Source organism: Myripristis murdjan, chromosome 4, assembly GCF_902150065.1.
Source record: "Myripristis murdjan chromosome 4, fMyrMur1.1, whole genome shotgun sequence".
In the NCBI taxonomy this organism is placed as follows: domain Eukaryota; kingdom Metazoa; phylum Chordata; class Actinopteri; order Holocentriformes; family Holocentridae; genus Myripristis; species Myripristis murdjan.
The window spans coordinates 14,379,500-14,403,151 of NC_043983.1; the positions used below are offsets into that span (position 1 = coordinate 14,379,500).

The following is a 23,652-nucleotide window of genomic DNA, read 5'->3' on the forward strand; positions in this document are numbered from 1 at the left end:
AATGAGGACGGCTCTTTTGTGCAATTAAAGCTCGCCTCTTTCCATGTATTCGTTCATGAGACTAAAAAGACTTGTGTGTTGTATTTCCTCTCTCAACTATAATAAACTCCATGGTGTGTGCCTTTTCTGTGAAGGAAAAAAACCCACACTAAATCACTTTGACACTGTTAAACCAGAGGCACTTGGGCTGCATAATGTCCTGCCATAATCACTGTGATATATTAAACATGACCAGTTATGCTAATGAGGTAATTCATTACACTAATTAACGCATTAATTAACCAAATTTCAATGTCAGCATACGTCTAATCCTGACTAATCAGATCTCCTCCTCTATGAGGGACACCTGTGGTGCAAATTTTCCATCATATTGCTCTTGAGTTCTTGCGTTCTCATTAATGTGTCAACAGTAGGGCTGTGGAAATGCTTCAACTTGTAGTCACATTTGTTTGCGTATCTGATCAACCAGCAAAATTGTTTGTGTTTATAGCTATATGTTGATAAAAACCAGAGGTGAATTTAAAAAAAAATCATACTATTTTTGCCTCAATAATTATTGCCATTGATATTGCTGATACATTAAAGCACTAAACCCACAGTTTTACAATGACCTGTCAATAACAGCACAGTATAACAACAGATAATTTTCCTTTGCTTTTATTTCTAAATTTGACAAACAACAGCCTAAATGTTATGCAGCCATACAGACAGGCCTGTTTAAAAACAACCATTAAAAACCATAGGAATTATCAATTATAAAAACAAAAATTAAAAAAATCTTAGATGTAAAGAAATGAGAATATATATATATATATATATATATATATAAAGGTTTATGTATATGTCATTACTTTTATGATAGATATTTATTCTCTTGGTTTATGTACTATATTTTGTAGTACATTTTGTTAGAATTTAGCATCACGTCACAGAAGTTTTAACTACTTTTTCTTAGCTTTAGTTAACTGAACCAGATTTCTTCCTTGGGTAGCTTTGCTGTAGTTCAGTTTCTTCCTTTGTGAAATAACTGGTAGCTCGCAAAGCTATGCTCTCAAAGTAGCTTCCCCAACACTGATTTTGTTTGGGTGTCCACATATTTTTATCACATAGTTCTTGTGATTTTTGTTCTTACTAAGCAGTCTGTCACTAGATTGTAAGGGCATTGTGCTTGTTTTTGTTTATGTAATCCACGGCAATCGTATACCACTTACATATGACAGTAGGCGGGGCTGCGACGTCTCATCAGCTCAGCTCATTGTCTTGACACGGTGCAAGCTGCTGTTTTATCATTTTGCATGAAAGCATGGCTGTAGCTGAAGGTTAAAACAAATACTGGGGTTGAGAGGGCCCTCCACAAACACTCCCAAACAATCTAAAGCCCCGAAGCAAAGTCAGTTTGAGTTAACACAAAGGGAGCTGTGGCTCAAAAGAACATTAAGTTAGATGCCACTCTCTAAGGGCCCACAGTCTGTCACTGTAATTCACTGTGACACATCTTCCCCCAGTCACATACACTGACTCAATGAAGCCAGTCAAGGTTTATACAGCACTCACCAGTGTTATCGTATCAACCCACTACCTCACACGCTTTCATTAGCAACACACTGTAATGGTGATTCATTATTGTGCCCAATCAATTTGGGGCTATTACACGGCTGGCAGGCCTATTTATCCTATACCTGTTTATTTAAGGGCCACATGAAAGGACCTGATAGCTAATACCAAGTAGAATAATAATCATTAAATATGTAATTAAAGCCATTATTTATTCAAATTTAGCAATTTAATAACAGAGACCAGAATCTTGAGAATGAGTTAATCCTGCTAGGTGGAATTAATTTCCAACATATTAGTGTACGCTCAATCTGGAAAAAAAATCAATTTCTACAAACTGTAGAAGATACAGTCTATGAAAGCCTTACCTTTTTCTTAGCTAAGCACTAAAGTTACTTAATATTGTTTACAAAGCAGCAGACGCTTTAATTTTGTGCTATCGATCATTTGGTAATTGTGCGTGTCACATTTTCCAAATGGCAGCTTTGTCATTTTGGAGCAAACCTCGCCATCTTTGTTGCAATATGCAGGCATCTGGGACACTTGTGGCCTTGCTCTGTGTTGCTCGTGGGGTGCCATACGGGTGTCATAGTGGCACAACCAAACCGATCACCCGTCTGTCTGTCTGTCTTTTCAGCCAGCTAGCCATGTGGACAGGACTGTCATAAATAGGTCAGCCATGTGTGGCACCCATGGCATGTGGGCACTGGCAGCCAGCCTCTAAAATGGACATCCTTTCTTTAAACCCGCTTGATCAGAGTGTGTCAGTTATGTGGCAGCCCCTCCCACCCCCCTCGGCAGGCAGCCTCTCAGGCCACTTACACAACTTCAGCGGGGACGAGAAGTGACAGAACACCAGGAAAGACAGAGCATAATTGGGGGAATAGGGAGAATGAAGGATTGTTTGTGCTCAGTGAATAGATCAAGCCATTCAACTGTCCCTGTGTAAAGCTTCTGGGGGCTGCTGTCACAAAGCAAGAAAATAAAATTCAATTTGTTATTATGAGGTCACTGCCCTTGATTGTGTCTGGCGATTACTGGTAAGTTGATGGAAGAGGACAATCCTGTTTAGAAGAGAGTCAGGACCATTTAGCTACTGGATTTGTGTCCTTGAAAGCACCCTGATCAAATACCAGACGTAATGACTTGGAAACATCCATTACTCTGTGACCCTCCATGATTGTAGACTAAATGGCTCTTTGTCAACTGCTCGGAGCCTTGATTGTTTGAGTATGCATGGCACCTGTTCAACCTATTACTGCATAATATGCTTCTCCATTTCCATTATGGTGCTGAAACAGAGAATCGGGGGCATTTATAATACAGACCACTTCTGTATTTCCCCTCCTTCCCTATTAATTCAGCAATGGCGGACCCCTGCTGTTGTCAATTTGTATAAACAATGGCAATTCATCAGCTGGCCTCATTGTTTATGACAAAACAAACAAATGATGGGTAATTTAAATGCAATTACCCTACATAGCATGATACCAAGGAGAACACTCCTGTCTCAAAATTACTTCTTGGGGAAATAACTGCACTTGATCTTCCATCTTTCCAACCTCAGGTCAAAGAGCACGTTTACATGCACACCATATTCCGGTTCGGGTCAATATTCCGGCTAAGGTAACTGCGCCGCAGCAACTGGAACTTCCACTCTCTTACGTAATGCAACACTCAGCCGCGGGGGGCAGCAGCACGCTTTTAGGCGTCAGGTCTGCCAGAAAAACAGACGAAGAAGTCTTTTTCTTCTGTCGCTAGTTCTATGTTTTCTCCCAGCAATATCCTCCATGATATTTAAGTCTTTGATTAGCTGAAGGCGGACTGCAGTCTCCTGGCTCTTGCTGCTGTTCGCCATGCCGTTTTCCCCGCTTGCAGGTAACCATAGCAACAAAGACGCCACAGAATTCCTTGCGAGTCGAGCATGCGCAGTCGTGACTGAATATTCCGGTTCGGGGAGTTTTCCGACTAAGGTGGTTACATGCCCCAATATTCCGGTTGGAACAGGAATATTCCAGGGGGCTTATTCGGAATTCTCTCCAACCGGAATATGACCTTAATCGGGTTCAGTGTATGTTTACATGACACGTGCGCAACCGGAATATTGCGAATATTCCGGTTAATACAGGAATAAGGTGTGCATGTAAACGTGCTCAAAGGCTACACACCGGAGCCTGTTAGCATATCAAAAGGGCGACGAGCTGTTATGCTGCGGTCTACAGTGAGCAAAACAGATCTGAAATGTATTGTCCATCTTAGTGGAGAATAAGGCAATGTAATTACAAAAAAGCTGCATATCTTGTTGTGGATATGTTTTGCTGTGGATTCAAATCTTTATCTCATTTCATTTTATTTTTTTTTTTTACATGTGACATGTCTTGTGTTTGCACTGCAATTTAACCTTGGATTCTGCATACCTTGTGTAATTTCTATGACCCTGCATTTGATCCAGTATTTCCTAAAATCCAAAATGGAGAATGTGTTTAACAAAAGAGGCTTGCTGTTTGCACCTTAATGGATATCTCAGAGACAAGGGACAGAAAGACAAAGTCATTGTGAGGTGGAGGTGAGTGTGATCAGTATCTCTCTTGGCATCTACTTCGTGCTTGGCTGGCCTCTTTGCCCTGTCACCAACCATCATTTCACCCCAGCCCACTCAAAGCCTATTGGCTTGACTCTCCTTCACTCTCTGCCACATTCAGAGAAGCAGAGATGGGCCATAATAGGCCAACAAATTGTTACATCACATGCTTACAGTTCTTTGCTCTCACACCATCATCGCATACAAACACACACACACACACACACACACACACACACACACACAGATTTACCCCCATGCCAATTTACACATGCAAACAAATGAATGCACACATAGATCAAGATGCGGACAGACATGCATATTCACAAACACACAGAGACACACACACATTGTCCCCTATCTGCAGAGAAATGTGTTTAAGCTGGATATCAAAAGGTCAGAGTCTTACATCCTCAGGGACTTGATTTGTTTACCAACACCTCTGGTTGGAAAGCAGGAAAAGATCAAGGTGATGGGAAGGAGGCGATGTCCAGAGTGTTTCATACCTCACACACTGCGGCACACCTGGACATTCAGGCACCGAGATTCTATTTTCTGACTCAAACAGTCTATTTTCTGACACTTAACATTCTCCTTGCCCTTATTGGGCCTTAAGTGCAGAGACATTGGAGGAAGTATCGCAAGCCTACTGTGCTGGAGCCAGCTCTAATTCCTGCTTGAAGCCCGCAGGCTCTCCATGTCCTTCTCATCGGCTTCATTAAAAGGATCCCTGTCCTTTAGACTTCCCTTTCACTGCCTGCTACTTGCTAATCAACCAGGCCAATTACAAACAGTTATCTGGAGTCAACAAGCGCCCAGGAGGGGTCACACACACGCTGCTCCTTCCTTCCACCAGGAAAGTGAGAAATTATATGTGCATGGGAGTGGAAATGCCGTTGACACAGGAGTCGAATAGAGTGGCAGCGACTGGCGTACACATTGTGTAACTATATACGGTACATTGAGTATCCATAGAGATTCATTTCTCAAACTTTTTACATGATTGGCGGGGTTAGGGTTTCAGGCGGAAATCTAATACTCCCCTCAAGGTCCCTTGAGAAAGAGTTCTGACTAGCAGTGCGAGCCAGCCAGGGAGCGAGGGAACAGTGTGCAAATTGAAAGTAATCCTCAGGCCTGGCCGGCGGTGCTGCTGGATTCACATCTATTCATAATTCATCACTCGACAGCAGTGAGGTGGAGAAAGTTCTGTCCATGTAATAAACCAGGAACAGACATCTTTGGAAGACACTGATGGGATCAGGCAGATCAACCTCTGTACTATGGAAGGTCTCAGGTGAAAACTGCACTTGTTATAAGCAGAAAGAGATAGATGGCTGGGACAGATAGCTAGGAAGCTGTCTATTTCACATCATATTGGATCCTACAGTAGTCCATCCACAATACTCAGGAAGAGATTAGCTGACTGTGCAACTGTCAGTCTAGTCCGGGCTATTGTCAAAAGCCCAATTAGACAGCTTCCAAGCTTTGCTACGGTTCTTAGGAATAAAACAGCCATGCACGTCAAACTGGAGCCTTTTAAATGAGCAGACACTCTCAGTACTCTACCAAGTGCATGCAGCAAACCAAATGGAAGATTATGGAATTCCTACTGCATCACTTCTCATCACACCACCACATCAGTGTAAACTCAGTGGGACAGACTGAGCTCATCTTATTAATTCCAGGTAATGTAGCTGTGGCAGTAGCTGCAACTGTGGCACTTTGTGAGGACCAAATCTGGCGATACACCCACCAGATGTCAAGTCAGATTTGAAACATTAACATGACTGTGGCTGATAATTAAAGTCAGGGGAAATGGGAGGCAGAAATCCTTCAGCAGATTGATAACCATGACATTTTTGGAGGACAGCCGCAGCAGCAACTCCACATGATGACATTACAGAGAGCTCATTCATTGCACTCATTCAGTTCAACTTTCCAAGTTGGCCAAGTTACTGAAATAGACAATGCTGACTAAAGTAACTCTCAAAAGTTGAAAAACACTTACAACTTGAAGTGATATAAAAACCACTAATAACGATGTACAGATGAATTTCCCTTACAACTGGATAAAAAGTGTCATGTGGGTAAAATAAAACCTAACTGCGTGGTGCTTGAAACAAGTACAGTTTGTCCGGTGATGACACATATTGTGGAGGTGACTTTTGTTGTCAGCGGTGTTATCGGTCCTGCGTCACATGGGCCGCCTGCAGTTCTGACACAACATTGACCTCGAGGTGAGAAGGAAACAGGGACAGTGAAGAGGGGGAGGAGGGTGTGGAGAAGATGGACCACAGGGAGGAGGCAAGGCTAGGACGTGATGGAAGAAGGCCAAGCAGGGGTGAAATTACACTAAAGATGAGGTCAGCAAAAAGGTGCATAAGAAAGAGGTGGACAAAGTTTTTTTTTTTTTTTGGAGGCACTGAAGCAAAAGTGCAGGTGAATGTAGCAGAGCTCAAGCAAGGGTTAGAAAGGGTTGCTGGGGTTAGAGAGGAGATGGCACACAGGCAGAGAAGCAGGTATGCTCTTTCTAGATCACTCAATAGAGCTCATTACAACTTCTGGCTCATCTGCTCTTCATCTGCTCTTTGCAGATATCATAATTACTTTTTTGTGAAAATTAGTCCTGAAAATAGAAATAGCATTATAGTGAAATTGGGCCCTCAAGCACTCTAAGAACAGACATTTGAAAGGTTATCACATCAAACATGGTAAAAATCTTCCTGTGCAAACAATACAGAGATTATCGGGCATTCTCTTGGCCCAATCGCTCAAACTGAGGCTATATTGCTTCCAGCTGTAGATCTGTCCTTAGCTGTATTTCAATGCAAATATTATGCATCTTTTATGAGCATTTTGGAAAACTCATCACACGAACATGCAACACAATGTGCAGTTCCATCCACTATGTCATGCAAATTATTTTCAAAAGCATGTGCCTGTAGACAATTTGAAATGAAAGTTGGTCAACCAAACCAGTTCAGAAGAGGGAGAGATCTGATGATCTCCCATTTCTGTGAAGAGCAGTAACAGCCTGTGTTTAGTTGTACGTGGCATTGTTACCTTTGTCAATGCACCAACTAATCCACTTTAGCCAAGGATAGAAACTTTTTGTGAAATGTATGACTTTTTGCAAATCACAGCACTTCCATTCAGGTTTTCTTATGCACAAATCCAACACTGACATAACAGCAGGCGGATGGAAACCTCATTCATCTCACAGAGCTGAATTCCTCAGTCATGTTCCTCTCCACTGTTGCATGACGCTGTCTGACTTATTGGACTTACTGACCACCCCTTCCCTCCCCTTATCCTCATCTGCTTTGACTGTGCACTGTGTGGGCTCCTCATCACTGTCACAGAAATTGAAGGAATCAGACTGCTCTGATGCCACTGGAGGCCTTTATGTGTCATATCTGTCGACAGTCTGATTAAGTCACCCCCCTACCACAGAAAAGGTCTTACTAGGGTTTTCACCATGACTTTGCTGGTCAAAACTAACATCTGGTTGATTCACGATTTCAATTCTGAGTTAGGTGTCCATTTTGGATCGTTTCGACAGCTTCCTCTTCCTATGGGTTGATAGAAAAATGTGTAGGTTCATTCCCACTGTGAGCTGAAGCTGGCCCTATCAGAGCTCTTTCCATCATCGTAAGACGGACAATTATCCTGCTTTAAGACTGCTAGATTGTGCTGAAGGACTTTGAATGTTGTCTCCACAGTCATCCCACAGATTAGCTATTAATCTTTGATGACCATTCTGAAAAAAAAAAAAAAAAAAAAAACTTGCAGATAAATCCAGGGATTTTATTTCTGCCATTGCAGACTTTTATTTTACCTCCTCTGGTCAGACTATGGATGATTTGCACCTCTGAAAAGGCACATCCACTAGCTGAGGAGGCTGAGGTGTCTGTCTTTGGGTTATTTGTTTGCTTTGTCACAGAGCAAATCTGAGTGTGAAGACTAACCTCTCCTTCACCAATTACATCTGGCTATAATAAGTAGGTTCTAATCAAATTCATGCTACTACATGCATATCACCCTCTCCGATCTTTCTTGCCACTGCATCATAATTGCAAAAACATAAAAATGGGCATGCAAACTTTGTTATCTTTGCCTCCTACAGCTGAGCTGATAAACATCAGGATGGGCTGTCTGGGTGTTTGTTTTTGGGAGCAATTATTTGACACAGTACCCAGCAAAGCTATCCTGCTACAGTTTCTCAAAAATGGGGCAGGATCATAATGAAAATCTTGTAATTTGGAATCAAGGTGAAAATAACATCATCCACAAGTGTCCCTGGCCAATAATTATCCCCGTCTGACACACATGGAGGCAGCATGGTGGCCTGGCCCAGGATTATAGCATAATGACATGATGATGAAATGCACTGGGCCATCCAGCTCTCTTTACGTTATGCTCTGTTGTCCATATTTCAGCTGTGCCTGTTTATATGGCCTACTTCACTGTCCCACCCTCTAATCCGGTGCCGCTGGGCATTGCCACACTGCCCGGCCCACTCCCCATCTCTCCTACACTCAGCTTTAATCTCGCTGCTGCCAAGACAGCAAGCTCTGAATTGGGGACGGCTGACAGCCTAAAACAGACTCCAGGAAAATGAGACCACATTTGTTCGTAACAAACCAGTGGAACGAATGGTTAAACAAATATTGAAAAGAAATCTTGCGCGCTTGTTGTAAATGACATATAGTCCTCACATCATTGAGGAGAACAGAAGCAAGGGCAATGGTAATTATGTAAATAAACTCAAATTGCAGTATACAATCTAAAACACATCCAGACATACTCGTGTGGGTGTGCGTGTGTGTGTGTGTGTGTGTGTGTGTGCAAACATGCACGTTTTCCTTCCCGCCAAGCTCATCCCGATAATGTGAGAATAGGGAGGTCTGGGATTCTGGCGTAATTAGCCAGGAGTGTTAATTACAGGAAGAATACTAAGGCAATTAGATTCTCGAGCAACCACACTGGTGCTGTATCTCTTCTCACGGCACAGAGAATCTCTCCACACATCACTGACAATTAATTCTTGATTAATCTTCTAGCATCAACATCACATTCACCACTCTGCATTCAGTGAGATGATTGCACAAGACCTCTAATATAAGCACTTAAAAGCTAGATAATCAGTCATTTGTTAATATGGCATTCAAACATATTCATTCTCTTTCATTTCCTTTTGGTGCCCATTAGATAATAAGGAAATGTTTGGCGGAAAGAGAGCAACTGTTTATAGCTTCACACTGATGTAGGAAGCAGTAGATTCTGTATCTGTGCCACGTCTTCTGAGAAATCCGCTAATGCAACATTGAGATTCTTGTTAAAAGGAAGTCAAGTCAAAAAGTCAAGTTTTTGAAGGAGAAGAGGTGGCGGAAAAGGGGAACAATGTGCGGAGATGATGACCATGAAGAAGACGATGCAAACAAACAAGGGCCTTGGCAACAACGTGGAAAAAAAAAAAAAAACAAGGATGGAAGGATGTCATCAAGCAGACATGAGATGCGAGAAAGCTAAGCAATATGCAAAACATGACAAATTGCAGGAGAGGATGAGGATAGAGAGATTTTTTTAAGGAGTGACAGATGAAAACAGAAGTCAGAGATGTGACATGGTTTAGGGAAGGTGATATGGGATTATACAGCTTGACAGAAGCATGGAAAAAAGAGAGCGCAAGAAATGGATTTGTCGAAAGTAAGGCACTTCAGAGGAACCCAGCGAGTGCAGGCGTGGATCTGTGTGTGTGTGTGCGTGCACGTGTGTGTGTATCTGTGTGTGTGTGAGAGAGAGAGATATTGGATGGCTGGTTGACAGGTGCAGCCTCTTGTGTCTCTGGTGTAAATCTCAACTCAGGAGAAATTCTATCGAGAAATGCCACGCTAAAACTCTAACTAATAGGAGCGCCTAATAGGGGACATGCACACTGACACAAAGATACACACGCATGCACAAATTCTGCTTAATGCAAAAACACACACACCTAAGTCTCCACGGGGAGTTAGCACTGAGCCGTGGCAAATGACACAGGTTTCAACTCGGAGTGATGAAAGCTCATGGAGGAAAACAAGGAAGGTGGAGGAAGGAGGAGCAAGGACAGATTGAAGATGGAGAGAGTGAGGAGGAAGTGACTCAGCTGCTCTCTCTAAAGGCTTCCAGGAGGAGGAGAAAGAAAGAGGGATGAAGACAGGGATGAAGAGGCACTAAAGAGGAGGGGTGAGAAGGACTAATCTGGTTTCTCAGTGTTCTTGTGCCTTCAGTGGCATGAAAAAACGTACAAAAATGTTTGACCTGTGAAAGTATGTGGATATGTAATGCCAATGAAAGGCCATACAGAAATCTAATATATGGCCATTTGTGCCTCAATGCCGGAGGAATGTTGTCATATACTGTATGTGTCATTACTGTCATACAGGGATGGGGGGTGGGAAATCAATTCAGATACAAATTGTCATTTTTTTGTTCGTTTGACATAGACATTTTTACTTAGTGGTACTGACAACAAAACAGGTGGAGGCGCAGCCAGTTCAAACAAACATTTACTTCCGGGTCTCTGGTGCAGCATTGTGGGAATCAAGAATATTATCACAAGAACTGAAGACAGAAAGAAAAAAAGAAAAAAAGAAAAAAAGAAAAAAAAAAACACAGCGCCTGACTGACAGTAGAGATTCCCGCTGCACCTTTAGATCAAAAGTCTGGAGGAGCTTTGGCTTTAATAATTTAGAGGGTAAAGATGAGTAAGACATGAGCACTGCTGTATGCAAACTGAAAAGTCAAGTATTGTTGTAATACTGCCAACATGCAAATCCATATTGCCCCATATCTGGTTAAGATTTCTGAGGTGAAAACACTATACATATTTTCTTGTGCTGGTCAGTGTCTATCTTGAGGCCTGCAGTAAATGTTAAAAGCTCAAAGTGAATGATAAATGCCTTTGGAAGTATGATTCAGCTGTTTTTGATGGTCCAGTGTAAAATTAAATAAATAGATGATAATAAAAAAAAAGTAATCCAAAATCTCACAGTATTGTAGAATTGAGTCCTAATACTTACAGAATCACAGTACATATCATATCGGCACTGATGTATCATGTATGAACCCAACACACACACACACACACACACACACACACACACACACACACCCTCCTCTGGATATGGTGATGTATTTGTGTATATATGTTGAACAAATTATCCTTATGTGGTCATATAGGTGCATCCATACCTGCTCAACATATGTATAAAACAGTGTGCCCCCTAATAGCTAACCAAAAGTTAGTTGTTAGTCGGAAAAACAAGCAAACAAACAAACAAACAAACAAACAAACAAAAACAATTCCATTCAGGAGCTGTGCCATGTCATGAGGACAAGTTCAAAAGCTAACCTAGTGTATGGCTGGACCATGTATGAAATGTTAGAGGACTTTTAATTTGAAAAAAAAAAAAAAAAAAAAAAAGACACAGGAAGTAGCAACACACAGACAGGGACATGCGTTGCTCACACGGCCGGTCCCTGTGGTTATTACACCATGTCGGGCAGGAAATGCAAAGTGTGGGATCATTTGGAACGCGGCAGGCCGGCTTAAATAACCTCAAACATGACTTAGGATCTGAAACATGTAAGCAGCCGAACGTTAGCTCTGACACAATCAGGATCATTGATGCCGGTGTTGTTAACAGGCAGCTCGCTTCTTGCGTGCACTAAAATTTAGATTTTAAAGGCTCATTATTACCGTTTCGCATTTCTCTATCATGTAGCACAGTGTGAACAATGCTAGCTCTCGAAGCCACAGAAGACAAACCATTTTCTGATGCCGCCCAAAATATATACGCTCAAATGAGGAAATCAATATCATAAACGTGCAACAACTAGTCGACTAATGGCTTTAACTAATGGCTCCTAGGTGACAAGGAAAATCTTTGGTCAGGGGCAGCCCTAGAACAACAATGCAGAGGAATTAGATATTTATGACCACAAATGAAAATGTGACACATTCAAATAGTTTACATGTAGGGGTATTTTAAACTGAAGATTATTCCTGTATGAATAAATATATTACATTTCCATATGGGCCGGGTGAAAACGTGGAGTATACGGTGTCAGAAAGCTATGCCAGGTTACAAACATCTGCGTCCTCAAAGGGGATCACCAGGTCACACCACCCCGAGGTCTGAGGCTCACAACGACACCCTGGCCTGTTACCCAGCATGCCAAGGGCCCGCGGTCTCAAAAATCTCTTTGTGCCGCTGTGGGCTCTGAATGATTGGCCCCTGCCTGCACATCAAACATAGAGCTCTTTTGACATCACACAGGAACTCGGCACTGGATGTACTGGGATGAAACAGCATGCTGGATGGAGCCAGAAGCACACACATATCCACACACACACACACACACACACACACACACACACAGCAAGCAGATACTATACCGCAACTACAGTCTGAGGTAGAAATTATTAACAGGCTCTTTTGAAACTGTTTACCCTGACACGCAGAGTCAGTCGAGAGATCCGTCTAAAGTGGATCTGATGAGCCGTTTCAAGGTGAGACAAAAGAGAGAGAGGAGGAGGGAGACAAAAATGAAACTCTCTGCAAGATTCAAAGCGATGAGACATACTATATAAGGGACAGAGAGAAGTGCAGGCAGGCATTGTTGTTCTTGGTGGAGAGACGGGATGAGTTCTGACAGCTTACTGTCATACAGATGGGTCGATCCGTGATTCTATGATCACAATGTTTTTCTAGGGAAAAATTTTAATAAAAAAAAAAAAAAGATGAATAATTCCCTTCTAACCAATGACAGGCCTGGGACGGGAGTGAAGCGTCAGCCGCTGTCCCAACGCCGTCTCCCTGCAACTATTGTGGCTCACATGATAAATTCATAACATGTCATGTCCACAAGCGACGTGTCCTCTTCACCTCAAAGTGTGGCAAATAGAACAGAAAGGATAGCACACCTGTCAAACCGAGAGAAGACGACGGGGGAACATCAGATAAACACAGACTTGATTACATACACATGCACGCGCACACACACACGCGCGCACGCACACGCAGAGATTTTCATAGGCATCAACAAAAGCTCACAGATTCAAATCTATACTGACAAACACAACCCTATACTCGAATGCAGCAGGGCAACTATGCCTCCACAAATAAAAATGGAGTGGGTTTATGTGCCAGATAATACATGTGGAGAGCAGAGTATAGGCTCTATAAGTCCCCCAAACAAAGGGAGAGAAACTCGCCACAGCTTCGAGTCAGTTCAAAGCAAAGATCCTCAGCAGACCACTTCTGATCAAACAGCCCTGACAGGCAAACCGAATCCATATGCTCCCCGAAGAGAGAGAGAGAGCGAGACGGGAAGAGGAAGACGGAGAGGAAGAGGAACCACAGTCTGTTAAGCACAATCTCATCACACCCATCTGTCACTGTTACACATGGACACATACAGTGGCAGATTTATTAGTTCAAATGGTGCAGAAAAAAACAAGGAGGGGATTTTCTTTTCCAGGCTTTGGCATCCTTTTAAAATGACAGGTTGGAGAAAGCATTTGCCTAAAAAAAAAAAAAAAAAAAAAAATCATGTTGCCCCTTCACTGGGGACGCATAAAGAGATTGCTTTCCTTCTCGCAAAGTATGTGCATGTACTGGCACACACACACACACACACACACACACACACACACACACACACACACACATTAGGGATGCACCGTTTGTGAAGTTCTGGGCCAATACCGATGTCTAAAATAACAAATTGACTGATAGCCAATGGCTGATTTTTTTTTTTTTTTTTTTTTTTTTTTTTTGTAACTGAACTGCTTTAAAGTGTTTTAGGCCTACATTATACTATCTTTGAATGAGCACAAATTCAGGCATACAAATCTATGACACAATTGTTTAAATTACCTACTTTAGCATGACAAGAATTGTTTTTGTGAAAAATAACTGTTTGTAAAGCCTTTAATTTTCCTGCTATACAATTACTTACTCCCACAGATTTCTCCTTCACACAAAATGTTTTTTTTTTCTTTAATTTAATTCTAGCTTCTCGTCTAAAACAAAATTTGGCAAGACTACATTTGAACACATCATGATAACATAAAAAAGTATCACAGGTTTACTGAAAGGAGCCTGAACGCACCATAATGTAACTCGATGCAGCCTCTAATGACACCAAGGAGCCGACAGCAGAATGGATAAAGACGCAGCTTAGCAAGAGGTCTCTGGAAACTGTGACCCCGTTCCAACTTCCTCATCCTCATCCCTGTTCAGTCCTGACTTGTAGGCCAACTCGGATCCAAAGATGTAATTCCCTGGTGGTCACTTTTATATGCAACAGTGCCTCCGTTTACGGCGCAACATGTTTTTCTCGCCTGACAGGGAGAGTGGTTGCTTCTGTGGGAAGATTTCAGAATCATATTTTTCACGGGTCTTGCGTCTCAGTCGACTAACTGTGACAACCAGTGACTGCAACCGGTGCAGTCGATCCAATTTGTCATTGTGACAGGCATACCACGACTACTACTGCTACTAACAATAATAATAACAACAACAACAATAATAACAATAATAACAATCCCTGAAAGGCCTAGTCCAGGAGGCATCCTGTGGAAGAAACACATTTTTTTCATGGATGGGACACCATTAGACTCGAGTCCTGGACAAAAATGGATGGATAAATATCGACTACTGCCACTGATGAATGTCATGCTAGTGGCCTATATGTCGACGGCAGTCAACAAGGCCAATATCAGCCCATACAGATATTCCACAGATAAATTGGTGCACCTATAGCAAACACCTGCAGCATAAATGACTTACGTTCTGCATGAAAAAGCCAAAATCTACCATCAGTTTTTCATTATCAGCATCTCATCATAGCCCTAAGATATAAAACATCACTTAATCAAACTGGATTATAGTAGTGCTGTAAAGGGACATCCTGTAATTATAATTATCAGCCTTAATACATCTATCTAGTTATTTTTTTTTCCAAATTTTGAAGGTATAAAACTCCAGAGTAAATACCCAGCTGTTTCCCAACAGACTCAAAAGGTCACTGTGTAACAGCAGCCCAGTTCAAGCTAACATCTCCAGAGTGTAATAATGTGCTTCGTTTTTTGGCATCTGGCAGATTGTCATAACACATGCAAGCTGCTAGCTCAAATGGCTTAATGAAGGCAGTATTGCAGAACATTTTTGACCTCAGTGCAAATGCACCAGCCACTAACACCACAATATGGCGACCCATATTTAGCAGGAATAAAATATAATCCTTTTGGACATCAAAATGCTGAGAGCTGATGCAATTTATCTCTTGCATGGCCCTATTTAGTAAGTAGGTAGCTTGCTACATCTAAATCAAGCGTCACAGACAATGGAGCACATTCTCCTTCTGCAGAGGAAAATGTTTTTTGGCAATAGTGAATATAATCCTTGTGAGACTGATCTCTGTATGTGTGTGTGTGTGTGTGTGTCTCTGAGTGTCTGTGAGTGTCTGTGTGTGTGTGTGTGTGTGTGTGTGTGTGTATGTGTGTGTGTGTGTGTGTGTGTGTGTGTGTGTGTGCGCGCGTGTGTGTGTAGATCATTACGTTTCAGATCTGGGCTACATGAATTCATTTGCGGGAAATTACAGAAATATGTAAATGCTCCACTGGGACACAATTAGCCGGTAAATATTTCCTTGCAGGTAGTGATGTTGTGGTAAACAAAAAGAAGGTCAACCATGACCTCCAGTCAGAGATCATCAGAAGGCAACACTCGCCAGTGAAAACAAATCAATTAAATGCATTTTCAGAAAAAAAAAATAGTTTATTTTTCTCTCTATTAAAATATTCCATGCAACTTTCATCTGCCAATGATAAACTTACCTCATACAGATTTAGGTCATAGTTTCGGTGGGTTTCTCCTCCACTACATTCCTGATTCCAGATCCTCTCCCAGTACCAATAATCCATTTTGAATTCGGTATCAGTGTACTGATACATCGAACAGGACTTTCCTGCTTTGGTTTGGCTTAAGTAGACAAGGTCGCTGTAGGGCGGATTCAAACCCCAGTCCATAATATGTTCCTGTTATATGCTTCTCTTCTTCAAGAAACTAAGCTGGTAATCAGCTTGCAAAAACACTCGAGCAGGGAGGCAACAGAGGAAGCAATCAAAGATGGCAAGAAAGAAAATTAGGCAAGAAAGCAAGCAAACAAGCAACACAGAATGAATGAACCACTGATCGCTTTAATCTCTCCCCCAGACTCTTCTGATCTCCACCTCATGAAAATGATTTGATCGTCTGATAACGGTATGTTCAGTAGCGCAAACTTGATAGAGGTTGGCTTTAGTGGCCTGCTGGTAGCGTGATCCACAGAGCAGAGGCAGAGAGACGCCGGGTGATACAGGCTGATATGAGGAGGCAAAGAGGCATGAATCCTAACTCTTCATTTATACCGACAGCTAACTGGGGTGTTGCATTTAGGTTCAAAGCCCAATTTCTTAATGAGGGTGGGAGAGGGGAATGAGTAAGGGAAGCAGTTAATACTTCAGTGAGCTCCGTGACAAAAATGTCTGTGCCGTTTGTGCAGAAGTAGATCTTGTGTTGCAAGGCTAATTATTTTTGCAAAACCACGATCCAGTCTCATCGTTAATCTATCGTTGTTACCCTGCAAACAGCCACCTGGATGGCATCGGGTTCAGGGCCCAGCTGAGTCTAACAGACTGCTAACTGTCGTGCATGGAAGGATCCATTTGAAGAATGATTAATTAATTGAATGCTTAATACCCTTGCAAAGCTTTAAGTGCATCTGACCGCAACACATAAGATTCTCATTAAGACAGAAGTCATTAGCAAGTTCAGGACAAAAGGACAACAAAACTGTTTTTTGATCATCAACCGCTTGAAAATCTATTAGGAGCTGGTGACATGGTGAGCGAGTGAGCGCGTGTGTTAGTGTGCATACAAAAGATACAGCTACCGGCATTTGAAATATGCATTTAATTAAGTTTTAATTTATGACATCATTCCCCCGTGCAACAAAGGCACAATCATTCTTTGGGACTTAGGCAGAGTCATTTTGAACCACAGTGAATGTGTTTGTGTTGGATGTGCAAAGATTCCTGGCATCAGTCGGGTCACAAAAACATGGTGTGTGTTATCTGTTAATTTAATCTTGAATTAAATCAATCTATCTGTAAAATTTGACGAAGAGACAGCTTCTGTAGCTTCTTCTCGGGAGATATCAAAAGAAAGATGTGTGTAACTTGACTCACCCAACATCATAACTGCATGGGTCAGTTATGTCTTTATAACGATGTTACGTTAAGGGCCACAACCTATTCTCCTCTAGTGGAGGTATTTTATCATTTGAAACACTGACAGCAGTGGTGTTGGGACTGTAACAGGAGCAAGGCCAACAACCTTAAAAAAGAAGAAAAAAAAGGTATTTCCCCAGCAATGCTAAGGGAGTACCGTCTCCAAGGACGGCAATCTGCTTTACAATGAATTTCTGGCCAATTTTAAACTCTAACATACACATATATACATATATATTATGTATAGACAGACCGACAGACCAATAGATAGAAAGAGAGAGAGAGAGAGAGAGAGAGAGAGAGAGAGAGAGAGAGAGAGAGAGAGAGAGAGAGAGAGAGAGAGAGAGAGAGAGAGAGAGAGAGAGAGAGAGAGAGACCCTTTCAAGTAATATTTCTAGATTATCCTTGGTTTGTACAAAATAGCACTTGGTTAGTTCTAATTCCTTCTTGTATCCACAAGTGGTGCCACTCCATCAATAGTCACTGCCGGTCCTTAAGACATCAAGGTGAGACTGCACTAGGCTGCTGAAAGTTAATAGCTGTAGTCATAGTTTGGTATGCTATTTATATGCTATAATTATGGCCAATATTCAGGCAGAAACTGGTCATACAGTAGATGTAGCCTTATGCTGGCTGGCATCTCATAGAATCTGGGAGGACATTTTCAGTACCCTGGATAAGATGGATACAAGTGTTGTGATTTTACAACCTTAACCTGCCCTTAAATGCTTTCAGGGGTTGAATAGCATACATATAATGGAAATAATGTAGGGAATATGACCTGCAAAATGGTTATCTGCCCCTTGCTGCTAACAGATCGGCCAAGTGAAGCCTTTAGGCTCTAACTCCATTCTGTGCAGCAATCACAACCAGTCATCGTGGTCGATCCATACGGGGGAATAGTGTTTTATGGCCAGCCAGTCACAGTACTTGAAGCTCTGAGCAGCCATGGAAATACATAAAATGAAATGAGCTGGAGAGCCTGACAAGTATATAAACTCCCCAAATACCCGGCGCTTCATCCCATAACACGATTTAGTGCGAGAGACGCTTTGCGCTCTGTTACACCCGAAGACGAATGTCATCAAATATCAGCTTACTCACACAAAGGCTTTTATTTGTCTACCTTTTGTGCCAAAATGAACATAAACACAGCCACCTCTGTTGCTTTGGACGAGTCTTTGCAGAATAAATTGTAGCCTAGTATGCTAGCTTGCCGCTCGGGGGTTCATGTGTGAAGGATGCCAAGTGTACTGTCAAGAAATCACCATCTCCTGAGAGGCAACGAGCGAAAAAAATAACTGAAGGCATGGAGCACAAAGACAAGACATGACGTAGTATCTGACCTTCTCCTTTGAAGTGGTGTGTAAGGACTGGCTACCTGCACTAATGAGAATTCCTTGACTTCCCTTTTACTAGTGCCATGTAATGACATGACCACATTCTTTCATCTAAGGACCTGAAAACCATCAAATATGCAACATCCAAGAAGCAAAAAAATCCCTCTTCTCACTCATCACTTCTCCCTCAGTGACATCTGTGCCACGGCTCCAGTCCTAATCCTGTCAAGTATTCTCAAAGGGAACAAGGGGTCACACGGGCAATGACATAAGCTCAAATGTCAATTGAAGCAATCTTGTTTTGACATGGGCTCCACTCAGTACTGAGAAGGTGAACAGAGGAAAATCATTATGCTTGGAAAACGTAAAAAAAAGACGATAAAAGGGCTGGAAAACTCGCCCCTAGTCGGCCAGACGTTGGGTGAGTGCTTGTGCTGGGTGATACTGATGCCTGTGCCACTGGATTGTATAATGCTACTGAAATCAATAGAAACAGATGTAGTTTAAAAAGATAGAACATGATGTTTTCTCCTTACTCTTCAGTGAGTAGGCAGCAGCATAAATTACATCATCCTCAGGAAGCAAAAAACATTCAGTGAGGACAGCAGACAAATTGACCCCTCCGCATCACAACACTTTGATTACATGGCTCTGCTGCTGCACTGAGCCGGGTTTGAAGTATCGCACCAGCTTTGATCCTATTGGTTTCAAACACCATAACAAAGGGCTCTATAATTACAAGTACTTACATTAGAGTCATCTCAATAAATGACCCTACAATGATAAACTATGAGGCACTTCTCATCACATTACTAATTACACTAGAAAGCCTCAGTCTGTTTTCCAATACAGTGGAATTCCTGGTGCCATTACCAGACAGACACTTCTGATCTTAAATTACACTTAAGCCCCAAGTGTGATTTATCTAAGTAGTAGCCAAGCTGTGATTCAAGGTCCATTTTATATCTCAATGTCACGCGCCTGATCGTGTCCAGCGCAGCAAATCAAACACTTGTAAGGCACAGATGCTCACTGAGCTCTGCATTATGGTTACAGCCCCGTCTGAACGTCCATAATGGCAATACAGTAGTCGGTGAGTGGGACTGGAGTGGTGGCCGCAGACAGGCCCATATTTCCCCACTGATCGGTCCAGCTGGACTATCTTAACGGCGACAGCTGACATGTCAGCGTGCCTGCAGGTATGTGACAGCCACTCACAGGGGCACACTCTCCTTTCCCTCCTTGCCTCGCTCTTCTCCCACTCTGCACTGCCCTCTGTGAGGGCAGCGATGTCCTCATCTTGCTGACAGAGGATGCATCCCAGCTTTATTGCTCCCATAAAAACTCCACACTTGAAAACAATGAAGCCAGGTATCGGCAGTGTTGAACTGAGGTAATGTCACTATTGAGCACAGCCGACAGCTTTATGTGTAACGGTAAGGAGGCGAACGGGAGGGGAAGTGTAGGCGTAGTAATGGAAGAGACTAACAGGCTTGATTCATCAATGCACTCTGCGGGCCATATAGGACTGTCTGCAAGACATTTCATTACTGACAGATAAAGCTGTCAACTAGCGAGGCTAAGTGGTACCAGAGGTGCTATTAAGGATTGTTGGATAATTGCATTCACAACAATGCTGGCATTTGCCTTTTTTCTTGAAACGGGAAAGGCTACTGTAATACTTTAAACAACCAGGGACCCATGAGGGCCCATAAAACATAGAGAAACACAAGACAGATTATTCCGTACATAATGAAAATCTATTGAGACAAAAAAAAAAAAAAAAAAATCAGTAAAGTAAGACATGCCATTTAAAGCCATTAAGGCTGTGGCTATCATTACATGCACAAGTTATATTTCCATTTTTGTGGATCTGTGTCATAATCACATCACAACCAATCACAAAGAATAACTATTATAATAATACCAGTAAACAGTTACAGTTGTATTTAGTTGCGAAATACTGTAGATTATAAAGTAATTACAAATTATTGATTTTTTGATTTGTAATGTCAACTGTGTTTGGTTCGGCTCCGGTGTCTACATATGTAAGAGGATCAGAGGCCGGGGGCAGTGGTGTCCCGGAGACCTTCTCGGGCCTGGAGCAGGTCACAGGTTTGATATCTGGAAGTGCACGTGACTGAAATCAGGACAGAAACCGAGCTGGGAGAGGACAGAGCAAACAGGCAGAGGGGCAGGAGCAGACACAACCTCAGACGTGTTATGCAGACAGGCACCAAGCCTCTCACACCGAGGTGACTGCAGGGATCGATCAAAGGCTGCCTTTTCTTTTCTCGCCCACGTTTAGATCATTAAAACATAATTGAGAACTGGAAAGCAAAGACACACAGAGAGTAGCTGTTGCCTGCCCGTGTAGACCGAGGCAGTGAGAGGCTCGCACAGCACCGTTTCAGAGGACTACAACAGAACACAGTACACCCCGTGTGAGGTAATGAGACCCGATGTCCATCTGAATTACAAAACAAATCTATCAGCCAGGACCGCAACCATAGCAGCCTGAGCAGAGGCTCTATGTGTGTGTGTGTGTGGTGGGTGGCGGTAAAATGCTGTTATAGAGAGACAAACTGCACACACAGTCACATATTTCAAAAACAGCCATGCCAGAAACACTTTGATAGAAAATGTGTTCCTTGGGTCATGTTTGAGCTCACTGCAAACTGGATGAAAGGGACCCAAGTTGTGACAGCAATCAGACAGAGGCAAACTGGAAATGAAACCCCATGTGCAGCAGAGAGGAGAGGACACAGGCTCAGGTAGACCTCTGCTGCCTCTGATACCAATCTGTGATACCTGGTAGCACTCGCCCTCTTTATCACAGATGAGTGAGTAGGTGATTGACTGTGTTTATGGCCCTAGCACAATGGAGAGTGTATGTGTGTGCATGTGTGTGTGTGTGTGTGTGTGTGTGTGTGTGTGTGTGTGTGTGTGTGTGTGTGTGTGTGTGTGTGTGTGTGTGTGTGTGCATGCGTGCGTGCATGTGTACAGTGAGAGATGGGAAGTTGGCTCACCCAGGACTGGAACTTGAGCGGCTGTCCGTCCACATCCGCAAGCCTGCCCGGTGCTCTTCACAGCTGCCCGTCTGCTGTCGGCGCGTCTGTGCGGGAAACAGCGTCGCTCCTCCAGCCTCTACAGACAGTGACTGAGCCTGCTCCTGCTCGCAGCAGCTGGACTACACCTACCCCCCCCTTACTGATACACAACCATCTACTACCACCCTGTGCCTCCGCGGATGAAAAGCCGAGCAGGCTGTTCCTCTCTCCTTCGTGCTACAGAGCCAGCAAGAGCCGCCTTCCCAGCAGGCTACCCGCTTTGTGTCTCGGAGAGGCGTGAGGGCTGCCACCGGGAGCGGCAGGCAGCACGGACTGACTGAGCTCTGCCGGACTGCATGTGTGACAGACTGGGAATGTGTGTGTGTGTGAGAGAGAGAGAGAGAGAGAGAAAGGGAGAGAGAGAGGGAGAGAGAGAGAGCTTGCATGCATGTGAGCGTGTGTGTGTTTGTGTGATATATAGAGCGTGTTGGTGTGTGTGTGAGGGAGGGGGGGGACCCGGCTGCTGTTCATCGGGGCTCATCTGCACTGTTGCTGCCGCTCTCTCTCTCTCTCTCTCTCTCTCTCTCTCTCTCTCTCTCTCTCTCTCTCTCTCTCTCTCTCTCTCTCTCTCTCTCTCTCTACTATTTCGATTGCTAATGCTGCATTCACGCCCTATGGGAAAAAATGCGAAAACGAGCGTCCTTCTTGACATTACCGTACTACCTAGCTGTCAGGGCGCAGACTCTGGCATTCAGGATTTGGCAAAAACTAGTAGACCACTGAGACATTTCAAATTTGCTCCAATTAGTTGGCAGGCCCTGGCTTTTTTTGTTCATTTTTTCTTTCCTTTCTCTACATCTTGTTAATTGTTGTTCATTCTAATTTGTTCTGATATTATTTTTACACGGAAGTAGATTTTCATAAACTCTTCTAATGAAAAAATGTCGGTAACGTCTACCTATACTTCATGGACCTGAATTTACGCAGATAAAAGCAAATATATCGTGATGGTGGTTGACCTCCTCCCCTAGCCAGTGTCAAAATCCTCCGGTCGCCACATTTGCACTAAACCCAAACAGGAATTCGTTGCATTTCCCATAGCCTACGCATCAGCTAAAAAATTTAGATGAGTTTAATAAATGGCAATTGAAGGCATCAGCACGCACAAATGAGTAAATAACGCTTTCCAAAATACACTGCAGCAAAGGAAACAGGCGCCTTTCAGCCCCAGGCTCTCAGCATTTGAATTGGGAAATGACTAGTTCTGTAATACTGTCAAGTCCTCAAAAGATGAGCTGTGTTCAACTTGACTTTTCATGTTTTACCACGAGGAGTGTCCAAAACAGATTAGTTTGTTTTTACAAATTATATTTTTCTGGTATAAATGAATTCTTAAATGGCTTTCAGTGACTTTACTGGGCAACACATCCTCTATGACAGCCATTTGTGATTTCATCAGCTCAGCATGGGTTGATCCATACAAAAATAAGTAAAGCATTTTGTTTTGTTACTGTTATCGATAATTTGTGATTGATCAGTAGTTATCAGTAAGTGGCCCCAGCCCAAGCACTGACTTGTGACCCAACCTGTGAATTTGCACTTTCAGCCAATAGCACATTTTTGCTGGCCTAAAATACACTCAAGTTGTATTGATGTGACGTCAAACCCACCTGTCCGAGTAGCGTGCGTTCATGTCCTTTGCGTTGGAAAGTCCAGTGTTCACAATGTCATTCAAGCCAGAAACACCGTAGCTAGCAAGAAATCTTTTCAAAATTTTAAGTTGTGCAGCATAACCAAATAAAA

At 42.8% G+C, this 23,652-nt stretch overlaps 1 protein-coding gene across 1 annotated transcript in view; it reads right to left on the minus strand.

Moving 5' to 3' along the window:
- The window catches only part of lingo3a (leucine rich repeat and Ig domain containing 3a), a 36,523-nt gene extending 14,366 nt beyond the window's left edge, over positions 1-22,157 (minus strand). Inside the window, exon 1 of the mRNA XM_030050374.1 lies at positions 21,829-22,157. The gene's annotated coding sequence lies outside the window, so the exon portion shown is untranslated. The remainder of the gene's footprint in view (positions 1-21,828) is intronic.
- Positions 22,158-23,652: the final 1,495 nt, after the last annotated feature.